The sequence below is a fragment of the Ranitomeya imitator genome, chromosome 2 (assembly GCF_032444005.1).
Source record: "Ranitomeya imitator isolate aRanImi1 chromosome 2, aRanImi1.pri, whole genome shotgun sequence".
Classification (NCBI taxonomy): domain Eukaryota; kingdom Metazoa; phylum Chordata; class Amphibia; order Anura; family Dendrobatidae; genus Ranitomeya; species Ranitomeya imitator.
In genome coordinates, this window is record NC_091283.1 from 99,995,266 (window position 1) to 100,010,118 (window position 14,853).

At 44.3% G+C, this 14,853-nt stretch overlaps 1 protein-coding gene across 1 annotated transcript in view; it reads left to right on the forward strand.

Annotated features, from left to right (window-relative positions):
- Window positions 1-401: 401 nt before the first annotated feature.
- The window catches only part of PASD1 (PAS domain containing repressor 1), a 164,607-nt gene continuing 150,155 nt past the window's right edge, over window positions 402-14,853 (forward strand). The window contains exon 1 of the mRNA XM_069747068.1: window positions 402-750. The gene's annotated coding sequence lies outside the window, so the exon portion shown is untranslated. The remainder of the gene's footprint in view (window positions 751-14,853) is intronic.

Genomic DNA, 14,853 nt, shown 5'->3' on the forward strand with positions numbered 1-14,853 from the left:
ATATACACTTATGCAAAAGCTGGATATTTTTTGTTTTTGCATTTTTTTCTATTGTGCTGTTCCATTTTTCACCATCCACATATTTATCTATCTATATATCTATCTCTTATTAATTGATATCTATCTTTCTATAATCTCTATTTTCTATCTATCCCTTATCTATCTCTGTGTTTCTGTCCAGGGCAGCTGTGGTGGTCGCGCTGGTGCCAGGACAGGTTGGCAGAGCTGGGCAGCAGGCTGCCGTGAGGGGCTGCTGCAGGAAGGAGCTCTGTGGCAGCGGCAGGCCCGGCTCAGCTCTCCCTCTCCGGTTGCTAATGATGTGACCTAGTTTCTGCAGTAGTCGCTGCTCGGTGCTGGGCTCCAGCCTCTCACTCCTCCATTCACTCCCTCTTCCCCGGGAGGAGGAGCAGGCTGGGCACAGCTACCAGTTACACAAGCAGCGCTGTCCTGCAGCCCTCGGTGCCCTCCCTGCCCTGTCCTGGCACTGGCACAGGTGATCACTAGCAGCAGTGGGGCAGTTTTTGGGCGCCCCCTCTCTCCCACCCTCAGTGCTCTGGGATTATTCTGTGGCTTCTCCTCATTACTGGATACTTTTTGGGACACTGAATCATGATGCCATGTTGAGATTGGGGTTTGTGGCTTGCTGGCTGTTGGAATTAATCCTTGTCCTGCTACAAGGAGTCAGGATCAGCATTGTCCCAGGGTCCTGGCATGGCAGTGCCACTGACTGACTCCGCCAATTAATCCAGGGTAAGTGCTGGGGGTTGTGCTGTCCTATGGGTATTTGGGGAATGAAGGAGCAGATTATTCCAGAGGGGTCCAGAGTCTCCTGCTTCTGGCATCATTAATGATAGTAGAGGTGGACAGTAACTTCTGCTGTTCTGCTGAGCTCCATTGTGTCCTACAGGAATGTAGTGGTTGGTGCTGTGGGGATCCATCACTTCTGCCACAAAAGTTGAAACTTTTTAAAAAACTTTTCCTGACCTGTAATAGGACCGCTCTGTACAAGTCAACGGAGACAGTGGTAATGGGACATTATTATCATATAGTCTAAAAAGAAAGTTACCAAAAGTGGCATTGTGGGATCCGAGTGGCGCAATACTGGAGTCGTCTATGCCTTATTAGCATGTAATGTTGCTTTTCCTGTTTTATATGCATAAGATCTTTCCATTGCATTGGCATTGCCAGGCTTATTATGCCCACAAACTACACCATATATTTGGAAGGGTGTGTCACTAGTTATTATCGCTGAGGGTCCCTCCACTGGCTCTTAACATTGTTGTTCTAAACTAAGTGGGTCCTGAGTCTTTGAACCACCTTGACCCAATAACTTGGAAAATCCCACTCTTCATAGCTGCATGTTCATTGGCGTAACCTACTTTGTGGTCTCAGAGCCCGGACCTTCTTCGGTGGGGGCAGCAATGAGGTTCCAGAGATCATTTGTAAGTGGATTTCATCACTTCACACTTTTTTTTGTATTTTACTCGAAGGCAGAATATATCTTCACGGGGATGGAATCCAGTTTTTAGTTGTTGTGTGTGGTTATATATGACGGATTACTGACATACATTATATCACCAGGAAGCTTTATTACATCTACGTTTAATGGGAATTTTCCACTCCTAAACACATCAGCACTTGCCTTTTTACGTGTCTTTGATGATTACTATTATTTTATTTTTTAGCCTGATAAACACACCTCTTCTTGAACTTCATCCCTGCATCCTGGCATTAAGATAAAGATTGCTTTAATTAGTAGAGCTGGTTACAGTTTATTACTAAACAGGCTGGATAAAAAAAAAAAAACAAGAAGAACGCTGGGAGAGTTAGTTTCAGCCGCGGTCGGTATTGGGAAATAATTCTGTTCTACTTGGCGAACGTACCTGCGTTTAATTGTAGTGCCAACAAGCCAGGTCCCATAACTTGAAAGCAGAGTACAGAGGGCACATTGCAAATGCTTTATTTATTACATTCCCTGTCGTTGTTGTTACAAGCTTTCCCCAAGTAGAGGTCTAGAATAAAAAATACTCTGTTTTATTATAGTATAGTGCTTTCTGTTTTTTTTTTAATAGTACGAGAATAGGACGATTAAAGTATGAACAGATGTCAAGATCATCAAGTCAAATTCTACATTTTATGTTGTGCTTATTCTACTTGGTTTCTAAAGACCAATAAATAACAGTGATATGAATGAATCGGGATGAAGGAAAGTTATAGTTCATGGGTGAAATATGGAAACAAACCTATTTTTTGGTTTATATGGTGACTTCGATATACTGTACAATGGGGGACATGATGAACAGGATACATAAAAAGTTTATCTAATCCAAGTCAGATTTCAAGATAATTCATCATATTATATCGGTTCCCCATCAGATTGGTCTAGATCAGTGTTCCCCAACTCCAGTCCTCAAGAGCCAACAACAGATCATGTTATCTGGATTTCCTTAGTGTTTCCCAGATGATGGAGTTATTGCCTGTGCAAGTACTGTAATTATCTCCAAGGTGATATCTCCATATCTCCATACTAAGGAAATTCAGAAAACATGACCTTTTGGTGGCTCTTGAGGACTGAAGTTGGGGAACACTGGAAAGCCCAGGTCTGTCATGGACTGTGTCCATTTAACGTGTGGTTTTGTTCTTTCTTATATTGGATTAATGTTCTCTTTTTCTTACACATGATATTTGCAAATGTTAGAAGAGAACATTGATGAGGCTCTGTGACCTCCACCAAACCGCGGTGCACCAAGACATGGTGCTCCATAATGTGCACCATACCGCTGCACGACCAACTCTATCTTCACCCATCCCTTGTAGACCGTGAGCCCTAGCGGGCAGGGTCCTCTCTCCTCCTGTGTCAAGAGCCATGGAATAAATAATAGTAATATTGTGTGTCCCATAAGCATTGATCAGACCTCTTGATTTTCCTGAATATGACAAATCTCTAACCTGGCAAATTAGTTTTAGTGCTTTGTGTAATTTTGCAGAGAAAATGCGGAAGCGCTGCATTTTTTTCTTTGCAAGTATCTGCACCAAAGTACGCAATGACAATCTGTGCTGATTATTGCATTTTGCATTGTGTTTTTTAATATATTTTTTCCATGTTCTGATACAGTTTGTAAGATTTCACACATTTTTTTTAAAGGGAACATATCAGATGATTCATGCTGTGCAAACCAAGGGCAGCATGAATCGCACCCTGGCTGCACGATCTCTCCAGTGATCTGCTCCGCTTTTTCAGAGAACATATACTTTGAAAATGGTGGATCATAGCCGGAGATGAGACTTATCTGGCATCACCATGGGCCGGCGTCTCCCAGTGCTGTTCTAGGTGATTGACAGCTCTTTCCCTATGTGCACACAAGAGAGAGACCTGTCAATCACCTGCAGCGGTTCTGAGTAGAGTGGGCCGACGCGGCACCACACTTTGTTTTTTTAAATAATATACCTGTCTGCAGTCATGCAGTCAGGGTGCTATTCATACTGTCCTTAGATTGGGCAAATAGTTCCCTTTCAATGCACTCAGATTTTGTACTTCAAAATGGAATTATATTTTTTTACCTTTATTTTTATGTATTTTTTCATGCTCCCCATAGAAGCCTATAGGTAAAAAATGCACCAAAAATGTACAGTTCCACAGCATCTTTAACCACACAGTGGAGATGAGTTTTCATGAAATTACATCCACTTTGTTTTATTATTTTAAATGCAGTCGTTTTTCTGCACAACAAATGTGGCAGAAAAATTCAGCGCTTACGCTATGTGAGAACATGGCCTTAATTAAACTCTATTTTTTAACTTAGTGGCAGCCCCTCAAAGAAACCCACTAAGGTTATTTTCTGATGTGCCACGTTTTTTATATTTATTCTCACTCACTGCCTGTGGCCTTCCAGCTGTTCTGAGACTACAATTCCCAGCATGTCTGGGAGGTAGTCTCACAAAAACTGGAGGACACTGTACATCCTACGTTTCGTACACTTCTTCGTTGAAGTCTCCGAGAAGAGGCCCATCACGAAATCCGCCATTTTCACAAGTGAAAACCCATAGCGTGCTGCCTTTTTTTATGACGTATCATAATGGAAAGTCAACGGACCCTATGTTAGACAATGAGGTCTGTTGCATGCACTTTAGTGTGTTTCTATTCTTAAAGGGACACTGTCACCTGAATTTGGAGGGAACAATCTTCAGCCATGGAGGCGGGGTTTTGGGGTTTTTGATACACCCTTTCCTTACCCGCTGGCTGCATGCTGGCTGCAATATTGGATTGAAGTTCATTGTCTGTCCTCCATAGTACACACCTGTGCTGTGCAAGATTGCCTTGTGCAGGCATGTACTACGGAGGACAGAGAATGAACTTCAATCCAATATTGCAGCCAGCAGGCAGCCAGCGGGTAAGGAAAGGGTGTATCAAAAACCCCAAAACCCCGCCTCCATGGCTGAAGATTGTTCCCTCCAAATTCAGGTGACAGTGTCCCTTTAACCCCTTCCCGACCCATGACGCCACGTAGGCGTCATGAAAGTCGGTGCCAATCCGACCCATGACGCCTATGTGGCGTCATGGAAAGATCGCGTCCCTGCAGATCGGGTGAAAGGGTTAACTCCCATTTTACCCGATCTGCAGGGACAGGGGGAGTGGTAGTTTAGCCCAGGGGGGGTGGCTTCACCCCCTCGTGGCTACGATCGCTCTGATTGGCTGTTGAAAGTGAAACTGCCAATCAGAGCGATTTGTAATATTTCACCTATTATAACGGGTGAAATATTACAATCCAGCCATGGCCGATGCTGCAATATCATCGGCCATGGCTGGAAATACTAATGTGCCCCCACCCCACCCCACCGATCGACCCCCAGCCCCCCGATCTGGCCGGTACACTGCTCCGGCTCCCCTCCATCCAGTGCTCCGCTCCCCCCCGTGCTCTTGTCCGCTCCCCCATGCTCCAATCACCCCCCCGTGCTCCAATCACCCCCCCTGCACTCCGATCCACCCCCCCGGTGCTCCGTTCCACCCCCCCGTGCTCCATTCCAGCCCCCCCGTGCTCCGTTCCACGCCCCCCGTGCTCCGTTCCACCCCTCCCGCGCTCCGATTCCCCTCCCGTGCTCCGATCCCCCCTCCCGTGGTCCCCCCCCCCACCCCATCATACTTACCGATCCAGCCGGGGTCCCGTCCGTCTTCTCCCTGGGCGCCGCCATCTTCCAGAATGGCGGGCGCATGCGCAGTGCGCCCGCCGAATCTGCCGGCCGGCAGATTCGTTCCAAAGTGCATTTTGATCACTGAGATAGATTATATCTCAGTGATCAAAATAAAAAAAATAATAAATGACCCCCCCCTTTGTCACCCCCATAGGTAGGGACAATAAAAAAATAAAGAAATTTTTTTTTTCCACTAATGTTAGAATAGGGTTAGGGTTAGGGGTAGGGTTAGGGGTAGGGTTAGGGGTAGGGTTAGGGTTAGGGGTAGGGTTAGGGTTAGGGGTAGGGGTAGGGTTAGGGGTAGGGTTAGGGGTAGGGTTAGGGCTAGGGGTAGGGTTAGGGTTAGGGTTTCGGTATGTGCACACGTATTCTGGTCCTCTGCGGATTTTTCCGCTGCGGATTTGATAAATCCGCAGTGCTAAACCGCTGCGGATTTATGGCGGATTTACCGCGTTTTTTTCTGCGCATTTCACTGCGGTTTTACAACTGCGATTTTCTATTGGAGCAGTTGTAAAACCACTGCGGAATCCGCACAAAGAAGTGACATGCTGCGGAATGTAAACCGCTGCGTTTCCGTGCAGTTTTTCCGCAGCATGTGTACAACGATTTTTGTTTCCCGTAGGTTTACATTGAACTGTAAACTCATGGGAAACTGCTGCGGATCCGCAGCGTTTTCCGCAGCGTGTGCACATACCTTTAGAATTAGGCCATGTGCACACTGTGCGGATTTGGCTGCGGATTGACCGCTGCGGATTCGCAGCAGTGTTCCATCAGGTTTACAGTACCATGTAAACATATGAAAAACCAAATCCGCTGTGCCCATGGTGCGGAAAATACCGTGCGGAAACGCTGCGTTGTATTTTCCGCAGCATGTCAATTCTTTGTGCAGATTCCGCAGCGTTTTACACCTGTTCCTCAATAGGAATCCGCAGGTGAAATCCGCACAAAAAACACTGGAAATCCGCGGAAAATCCGCAGGTAAAACGCAGTGCCTTTTACCCGCGGATTTTTCAAAAATGGTGCGGAAATATCTCACACGAATCCGCAACATGGGCACATAGCCTTAGGGTTAGGGTTGGAATTAGGGTTGTGGTTAGGGGTGTGTTGCGGTTAGGGTTGTGATTAGGGTTATGGCTACAGTTGGGATTAGGGTTAGGGGTGTGTTGGGGTTAGTGTTGGAGTTAGAATTGAGGGGTTACCACTGTTTAGGCACATCAGGGGTCTCCAAACGCAACATGGCGCCACCATTGATTCCAGCCAATCTCGTATTCAAAAAGTCAAATGGTGCTCCCTCACTTCCGAGCCCCGACGTGTGCCCAAACAGTGGTTTACCCCCACATATGGGGTATCAGTGTACTCAGGATAAACTGCGCAACAATTACTGGGGTCCAATTTCTCCTGTTACCCTTGTGAATCTAAAAAAATGCTTGCTAAAACATAATTTTTGAGGAAAGAAAAATGATTTTTTATTTTCACGGCTCTGCGTTGTAAACGTCTGTGAAGCACTTGGGGGTTCAAAGTGCTCACCACATATCTAGATAAGTTCCTTGGGGGGTCTAGTTTCTAAAATGGGGTCACTTGTAGGGGTTTCTACTGTTTAGGCACACCAGGGGCTCTGCAAACGCAACGTGATACCCGCAGACCATTCCATCAAAGTCTGCATTTCAAAAGTCACTACTTCCCTTCTGAGCCCCGACGTGTGCCCAAACAGTGGTTTACCCCCACTCATGGGGTATCAGCGTACTCAGGAGAAACTGGACAACAACTTTTGGGGTCCAATTTCTCCTGTAACCCTTGGGAAAATAAAAAATTCTGGGCTAAATAATTATTTTTGAGGAAAGAAAACGTTTTTATTATTTTCACGGCTCTGCATTATAAAGTTCTATGAAGCACTTGGGGGTTCAAAGTGCTCACCACACATCTAGATAAGTTCCTTTCGGGGTCTAGTTTCCAAAATGGGGTCACTTGTGGGGGGTTTCTACTGTTTAGGCACATCAGGGGCTCTGCAAATGCAACGTGACGCCCGCAGAGCATTCCATCAAAGTCTGCATTTCAAAACGTCACTACTTCAATTCCAAGCCCCGGCATGTGCCCAAACAGTAGTTTACCCCCACATATGGGGTATCACCGTACTCAGGAGAAACTGGACAACAAATATTGGGGTCAAATTTCTCCTGTTACCCTTGGGAAAATTAAAAAATTCTGGGCTAAATAATTATTTTTGAGGAAAGAAAACGTATTTATTATTTTCACGGCTCTGCATTATAAACTTCTATGAAGCGCTTGGGGGTTCAAAGTGCTCACCACACATCTAGATAAGTTCCTTTCGGGGTCTAGTTTCCAAAATGGGGTCACTTGTGGGGGGTTTCTACTGATAAGCCACATCAGGGGCTCTGCAAATGCAACGTGACGCCCACAGAGCATTCCATCAAAGTCTGCATTTCAAAACGTCACTACTTCACTTCCGAGCCTCGGCATGTGCCCAAACAGTGGTTTACCCCCACATATGGGGTATCAGCGTACTCAGGAGAAACTGGACAACAACTTTTGGGGTCCAATTTCTTCTGTAACCCTTGGGAAAATAAAAAATTCTGGGCTAAATAATTTTTTTTGAGGAAAGAAAACGTATTTATTATTTTCACGGCTCTGCATTATAAACTTCTATGAAGCACTTGGGGGTTCAAAGTGCTCACCACACATCTAGATAAGTTCCTTTGGGGGTCTAGTTTCCAAAATGGGGTCACTTGTGGGGTTTTCTACTGTTAAGCCACATCAGGGGCTCTGCAAACGCAATGTGACGCCCACAGAGCATTCCATCAAAGTCTGCATTTCAAAACGTCACTACTTCACTTCCGAGCCCCGGCATGTGCCCAAACAGTGATTTACCCCCACATATGGGGTATCAGCGTACTCAGGAGAAACTGGACAACAAATTTTGGGGTCAAATTTCTCCTGTTACCCTTGGGAAAATAAAAAATTGCAGGCTAAAAGATCATTTTTGAGAAAATAATTTTTTTTTTTTATTTTCATGGCTCTGCGTTATAAACTTCTGTGAAGCACTTGGGGGTTCAAAGTCCTCACCACACATCTAGATTAGTTCCTTTGGGGGTCTAGTTTCCAAAATGGTGTCATTTCTGGGGGATCTCCAATGTTTAGGCACACAGGGGCTCTCCAAACGTGACATGGTGTCCGCTAATGATTGGAGCTAATTTTCCATTTAAAAAGCCAAATGGCGTGCCATCCCTTCTGAGCCCTGCCGTGCGCCCAAACAGTGGTTTACCCCCACATATGGGGTATCAGCGTACTCAGGACAAACTGGACAACAATATTTGGGGTCCAATTTCTCCTATTATCCTTGGCAAAATAGGAAATTCCAGGCTAAAAAATCATTTTTGAGGAAAGAAAAATTATTTTTTATTTTCATGGCTCTGCGTTATAAACTTCTGTGAAGCACCTGGGGGTTTAAAGTGCTCAATATGCATCTAGATAAGTTCCTTGGGGGGTCTAGTTTCCAAAATGGGGTCACTTGTGGGGGAGCTCCAATGTTTAGGCACACAGGGGCTCTCCAAACGCGACATGGTGTCCGCTAACAATTGGAGCTAATTTTCCATTCAAAAAGTCAAATGGCGCGCCTTTCCTTCCGAGCCCTGCCGAGTGCCCAAACAGTGGTTTACCCCCACATATGAGGTATCGACGTACTCGGGAGAAATTTCCCAACAAATTTTATGATCCATTTTATCCTACTGCCGATGTGAAAATTAAAAAATTGAGGCGAAAAGATGTTTTGTGTGAAAAAAAAGTACTTTTTCATTTTTACAGATCAATTTGTGAAGCACCTGAGGGTTTAAAGTGCTCACTAGGCATCTAAATAAGTTCCTTGGGGGGTCTAGTTTCCAAAATGGGGTCACTTGTGGGGGAGCGCCAATGTTTAGGCACACAGGAGCTATCCAAACGCGACATGGTGTCCGCTAACGATGGAAATAATTTTTCATTCAAAAAGTCAAATGGCGCTCCTTCCCTTCCGAGCCTTACCATGTGCCCAAACAGTGGTTTACCCCCACATGTGAGGTATTGGTGTACTCAGGAGAAATTGCCCAACACATTTTAGGATCCATTTTATCCTGTTGCCCATGTGAAAATGAAAAAATTGAGGCTAAAAAAATTTTTTTGTGAAAAAAAAGTACTTTTTCATTTTTACGGATCAATTTGTGAAGCACCTGGGGGTTCAAAGTGCTCACTATGCATCTAGATAAGTTCCTTGGGGCGTCTAGTTTCCAAAATGGGGTCACTTGTGGGGGAGCTCCAATTTTTAGGCACACGGGGGCTCTCCAAACGTGACATGGTGTCCGCTAAAGAGTGGAGCCAATTTTTGATTCAAAAAGTCAAATGGCGCTCCTTCCCTTCCAAGCCTGCCGTGCGCCCAAACAGTGGTTTACCCCCACATATGAGGTATCAGCGTACTCAGGACAAATTGGACAACAACTTTCGTGGTTCAGTTTCTCTTTTTACCATTGGGAAAATAAAAAAATTGTTGCTAAAAGATAATTTTTGTGACTAAAAAGTTAAATGTTCATTTTTTCCTTCCATGTTGCTTCTGCTGCTGTGAAGCACCTGAAGGGTTAATAAACTTCTTGAATGTGGTTTTGAGTACCTTGAGGGGTGCAGTTTTTAGAATGGTGTCACTTTTGGGTATTTTCAGCCATATAGACCCCTCAAACTGACTTCAAATGTGAGGTGGTCCCTAAAAAAAATGGTTTTGTAAATTTCGTTGTAAAAATGACAAATCGCTGGTCAAATTTTAACCCTTATAACTTCCTAACAAAAAAAAATTTTGTTTCCAAAATTGTGCTGATGTAAAGTAAGCATGTGGGAAATGTTATTTATTAACTATTTTGTGTCACATATCTCTCTGGTTTAACAGAATAAAAATTCAAAATGTGAAAATTGCAAAATTTTCAAAATTTTCGCCAAATTTCCGTTTTTATCACAAATAAACGCAGAATTTATTGACCTAAATTTACCACTAACATGAAGCCCAACATGTCACGAAAAAACAGTCTCAGAACCGCTAGGATCCGTTGAAGCGTTCCTGAGTTATTACCTCATAAAGGGACACTGGTCAGAATTGCAAAAAACGGCAAGGTCTTTAAGGTCAAAATAGGCTGGGTCATGAAGGGGTTAAAGTCCACTCTAGAGATTTTTTTGTTATTATTATGGAGCTGGAGTGGTGTCACTAATGTAAATTCCTTGCCCTTAGCCTCATACTTATCAGCCTCTATAGTCATGTTTTATCAGCGCCGCTCCAGTTGGTCTCCACCAGCAGTTTGTGACCTGCCGGATCGCCCCAGTGTTTGCTGGGTGATCCGAAAGTCACAACTCAATGTAAGTCTATGAGAGGCAGGATGAGGCCAGAACGAGGATCTCATAGACTTAGGCCGGGATAACACATACGTGAGATACGGCTGAGTCTCGTAGGTGAAAACCCAGCTCTGGCGCCGGCACTCCGGAGCGGAGCGTGCAGCCGCACAGCAATACATGGAGCTGCACGCTCCGCTCCGGAGTGCTGGGTTTTTACCTGCGAGACTCGGCTGTATCTTGCGTATGTGTGATCCCAGCCTTACACTGAGAACTTCTGACCGTTACCTTCTGGTCAGTCAGAACCTGCGGTCACAAGAAGGTGGCATGGGATGGGAGCAGCGCCGGGAAGAGCAGAAGACAGTGGCTGGTAAGTATAAGGGCCCCTTTCCACTTGTGAGAAAAAAAAACGGTCCGTATTCTGGACCGAAAAAACGGATGTAACGTATGCGATTGTCATGCGTTTGTGATGCGAGTTCAATGCGATTTTTTAATCGCACCATCCGTTTTACATCCGTATGCAATCCGTTTTTTTTCTCTGCAACTATTTTTATACAGTCATTTACAGGACTCTTTACAGTGCTCTATGCCACAGAATGGTAAGGTATCCGTAAAAAACAGATGGAATACGAATGGTCCGTATTCCATGCATTTTTTTTCTCGCACCCATTGACTTGCATCGGCGGGTCTCGTCCGAGACCCGCAGCAAATCGCAGCATGCTGCGATTTTTTTCTCAGTCCGATTTCAGCTGAGAAAAAAATCGAAAATGGAATGTCATTTATTGAATAACATTGGTCCGAGTGCAATCCGATTTTTTATCGGATTGCACTCGTCCGTTTTCCTCGCACGTGGAAAGGGGCCCTAAGACTAGGGGCAGGGATTAGTATTACCACACCTGTTCTGAAATTAATAAAAACACAGTAGTGGTGCTTTAAATGCTTCCTTTTAATTTTTAGATCAGCAAAAATATAACCCATTTTTATATCTATATTAAGTATACTGTACATATATTTACTACATAATTAATATTTTTTTAATTTTCTATCTTAGAATTAGTGTATTTTTTATTTCTCATTTGTGCATGAGGAATTATTGTTCTCTGGAGATTTCTTATTCTTCTATTTATGCTAATTAAATAATTGAAGATAATTTGGAGCAAAAAAAATACAAATTAGCAGGTAACACTTTCATGTAGATTTTATTCAAATTTCAAGAGCATTTTGTTCCCATTATCTCTCCCCTTTGTGAAGGTCTGAAAAAGTGTCAAATTAGAATTTCAGCTGTTTCTTTCCTTTCTTTGCTCATTGAATCGCTTAAGCTGTCAGATATTGTGGATCCATAAAGACCTGTATAAAGAATACTCCCTCCTTAAAAAAAAGTAAAATGATTTCTTTCTATTTATTTTTGTTTTAAGTTTCCAAGGACTGATTAACATGGGCTTCTGCGAAGAAGTTCTGTGAAGTGGAGGTGTAAACTAGACAATAACGGCACAGCGCTAATATTTTAATAGAGGGATATTTTTCTATTTTTTTTTACCTTATTTTTTAGTCTGTATTCAGCAGACTGTGAGGCCCTGGTATGAGGTGGCATTAAAGGAGTCTGAAAGTAATGGGCATGCCTCTTAGGTATGCAGTCTCTCTGCCCATAGCTTGGCATGACGCAGCAGGGTGTAACAGGCCATTCCTAAGGTGTGCTCTTCTTACCACAAACAAACTAAATAATAACCTATTCCTTTTGTCAGGTGGAGAATACCTGACATCCACACACTTTTGTGATATAATTTCCGCACTGAGAATGATAAGATAGAAACTTGGATGATATGTAAGAAACAAACAAAGTTTTCTTTGTCTATGAGGTACCCTCAGCTGGTAGTGCTGTATGCCACAGGTTAGTACTCTTGTTTAGTTTTTTCCTCCAGGAAAGATTTAATGAGGATCTGAGATTTTTTCTGACTTACAGTATATCATTTTTCTACCTAAAAATCTTGGGTAGAGATGAGCGAACCCAAACTGTAATGATCAGGGTTCATACTGGACACCTAGTATCCGGTGCTGTACCCCGAACAATGCCTTCTTCTGGAAGTCCATTTTACAGTTCAGGAGGTCAAGGAAGAGAAAGAGAGGGACAGACATTGATTTCTATGTGGTTCAGGTTCAAGATCGGGTAGAGTTCTGGTACCCGAACCGAACTTTGGACTAAAGTTTGGTGAAACCCAATGAACACAAACTTCCTTGGATCCTCTCATCCCTAGTCTTAGGTAAAAATCCATTGCAGTTCACTTTACTATAAAGCTCCCCCATAATTAAATGGGTTGACCACTACTTTTTTCTTGATGGTCTATATCTGATTGGTGAGGGTGTGACACCCGGCTCCCCTGCGATCAGCTGTTACCCACACCAGCAACTTCCGGAAGTTCTTGAATGCTGCTTGGACTCAGATGTTCTGTGATTTCTCACCAATGACCTATTAACCGCCAAGAGCAAGCGACACTACTCTGTCCTCCTCCTGGACCTGTCCTCTGCCTTTGACACAGTGGACCATTCCCTATTACTACAGACCCTCTCATCCCTTGGCTTCACAGACTTGGCCATATCCTGGATCTCATTAAACCTAACTGACCGAACATTCAGCATCTCCCATTCACACACCACTTCCTCACCTCGCCCCCTATCTGTCGGAGTCCCGCAAGGTTCAGTCCTAGGGCCCTTGCTCTTCTCCATTTACACTTTTGGCCTGGGACAGCTCATAGAATCTCACGGTTTTCAGTATCATTTCTATGCTGACGACACACAGATCTACATCTCCGGACCAGATATCACCACCCTACTAACCAGAATCCCTCAATGTCTATCCGCTATTTCATCCTTCTTCTCCGCTAGATTTCTAAAACTAAACATGGACAAAACAGAATTCATTGTCTTTCCCCCACCTCACGCGACCCCCCCAACGAACCTATCCATTACAGTAAACGGCTGCCCACTCTCCGCAGTCCCACAAGCTCGCTGTCTCAAGGTAATCCTTGACACTGATCTCTCCTTCAAGCCACATATCCAAGCCCTTCCACTTACTGCCGCCTTCAACTCAAAAATATTTCACGGATCCGTACATTCCTAAACCAAGAATCTGCAAAAACCCTAGTCCATGCCCTCATCATCTCCCGCCTCGACTACTGTAACCTCCTGCTCTGTGGCCTCCCCTCGAACACTCCCGCACCCCTCCCCTCCAATCTATTCTAAACTCAGCTGCCCGACTAATCCACCTGTCCCCCCGCAATTCCCCAGCCTCTCCCCTCTGTCAATCCCTTCACTGGCTCCCCATTGCCCAGAGACTCCAGTACAAAAGCCTAACCATGACATACAAAGCCATCCACAACCTGTCTCCTCCATATATCTGTGACCTCGTCTCCTGGTACTTTCCTGCACGCAACCTCTGATCTCACAAGATCTCCTTCTCTACTCCCCTCTTATCTCCTCTTCCCACAATCGCATACAAGATTTCTCTTGCGCATCACCCCTACTCTGGAACTCTCTACCACAGCATATCAGACTCTCATCTACCATCAAAACCTTCAAAAGGAACCTGAAGACCTACCTCTTCCGACAAGCCTACAACCTGCAGTGACCACCGATCGACCAAACCACTGCACGACCAGCTCTATCCTTACCTACTCTATCCCCACTCATCCCTTGTAGATTGTGAGCCCTCGCGGGCAGGGTCCTCTCTCCTCCTGTACCAGTTGTGACTTGTATTGTTCAAGATTATTGTACCTATTTTATTATGTATACCCCGCCTCACATTTAAAGCGCCATGGCGCTGTAATAATAAGTAATAATAATAATAATAATTTCTATAATGGCCACGGACTAGTGCTGCATATCCACCCCCTATATTCATTTGAATTCAATATTGGATCTGTATCACCTGGCCACAGCCACTGTAGTTTTGATGAAGCTGCTGTGTTTCAGCAGCATCCGAGAACCTACGGCTGGTGCGGGTAATAGCTGATCAGCAGGGGTGCTGGGTGTTGTATCACTATCGAGTAGATATTGATGGCGTAGTAGTAGTTGACAGTTCTTTTCAATTTTCTATATATTTTATATTATCAGCTATATATTCTAATTAGAATTGTGCAAAAAGATTCACAGGACCCTGGTCCAACAGTCAAATTGGTAGTCCATGGCCCCTAGACCACAGCCCTGTGAACCTACCTGTTATTGCCTATATCCCCGCTTTAGTAGTCACGATGCAACATTATAGGTGCCACTTGTCACACGCATGACATAAACATAAATATTGGTTTCATAAAT